General features: G+C 51.9%; 1 non-coding gene across 1 annotated transcript in view; it reads right to left on the bottom strand.

Annotated features, from left to right (window-relative positions):
* Window positions 1–950, bottom strand: part of LOC145747394 (small subunit ribosomal RNA) — a 1,810-nt gene extending 860 nt beyond the window's left edge. The window contains exon 1 of the ribosomal RNA XR_014282125.1: window positions 1–950. This exon is cut by the window's left edge and continues 860 nt beyond it. This is a non-coding gene — a ribosomal RNA (small subunit ribosomal RNA).
* Between the last annotated feature and the right edge of the window lie 769 nt (window positions 951–1,719).

A 1,719-nucleotide genomic window follows, 5' to 3' on the forward strand; every position in this document is an offset into this window, starting at 1 on the left:
ATGCTTTCGCAGTCGTTCGTCTTGCGCCGATCCAAGAATTTCACCTCTAACGGCACAGTACGAATGCCCCCGTCCGTCCCTCTTAATCATTACCTCGCGCTCCGAAAACCAACAAAAAAGAACCGAGGTCCTATTTCATTATTCCATGCAACACTATCCAGGCGAAGCGCCTGCTTTGAACACTCTAATTTTTTCAAGGTAAACGTCCCGGCCGCCGCCGACACTCAGTCAAGAGCACCGACGGAAAACCGGAGGTAAAGCCAGAACGAACAGTGCACGCCTTGCGACGGACCGAACGCCTGCGCCCAAAATCCAACTACGAGCTTTTTAACCGCAACAACTTAAATATACACTTTTGGAGCTGGAATTACCGCGGCTGCTGGCACCAGACTTGCCCTCCAATGGATACTCGTTAAAATTTTTACAGTGTACTCATTCCAATTACAGGGCCTCGTTAGAGTCCTGTATCGTTATTTTTCGTCACTACCTCCCCGCGTCGGGAATGGGTAATTTGCGCGCCTGCTGCCTTCCTTGGATGTGGTAGCCGTTTCTCAGGCTCCCTCTCCGGAATCGAACCCTGATTCCCCGTTACCCGTAAGAACCTCGGTAGGCAGATACCGTACCGACGAAAGTTGATAGGGCAGACACTTGAATGATCCGTCGCCGGTGCAAGACCGTGCGATCAGCAAAGTTATCCCGAGTCGCCAACAAGACGAGCCGAAGCCCGGCAGGTTTTTGATATGATAAAGGCGCGCCTCCCGCAAGGTCGGCGCTTTTTGCATGTATTAGCTCTAGAATTACCACAGTTATCCAAGTAAAATTTACGATCAAATGAATCACGACTGATTTAATGAGCCATTCGCAGTTTTACCGTACGCAAGTTCGTACTGAGACATGCATGGCTTAATCTTTGAGACAAGCATATGACTACTGGCAGGATCAACCAGGTAACTATCGGCCGACAAAATACGCGAACGGAGTCTTTCGCTTTCCCCGTCGCGGTATCGCACTGTATTACTCAATCACTATTTTTGCTTAGCTCCTCAAACCCGGCGTAAGCCGCGATCTGGACGCCGTCGACACCGGCCAGACGCCCTTTCGGGCGAAGCCGCGCGCGGGCTGCGTTTGCATACAACACCAGGAACGCCCAACAAAAGCGAACCGAGAAAACTATCACTTGCGTGCGCACCGGCCACCGCAACTACGGCCCGAGGCCGTGGTCGCGCGCCGAAACACAAACTCGTATTTGCTACTTAATTTTTTCCGTCCAACGTTCAGAGCCTCGCTGCTAGCTACGACGCCTTCGCGGGTCAGCATCAAGTCTGCCCAAAAGCGCACATCGCCTGCACGACACCACATCGTTTTGTCACCAAATACCTTCAACCGACAACCGCATCGCCAATTTGCTCATTTCGCCACAACGACGTCTTCCCTCATAGTATACAGGGAAGCTGGTCTCGCGACAAAGGTAGCAAACTTGTCGAATTTCGACAATTTTCCAAAACGTGCGTTTCTGTGCGGGAAATTGTTCATCGGGCGTCGGCCGATGTCGTGCGTCTTTGTCCGGGCGATTTTCGAAAGTCGCCGGACTTGTGTTTTTTACGCGCGCGCCGGTGGGCTGGTCTCGCGACAAAGGTAGCAAACATGTCGAATTTCGACAATTTTCCAAAACGTGCGTTTCTGTGCGGGAAATTGTTCATCGGGCGTCGGCCGATGTCG

The sequence above is a fragment of the Corella eumyota genome, chromosome 3, assembly GCF_963082875.1.
Source record: "Corella eumyota chromosome 3, kaCorEumy4.1, whole genome shotgun sequence".
In the NCBI taxonomy this organism is placed as follows: Eukaryota; Metazoa; Chordata; class Ascidiacea; order Phlebobranchia; family Corellidae; genus Corella; species Corella eumyota.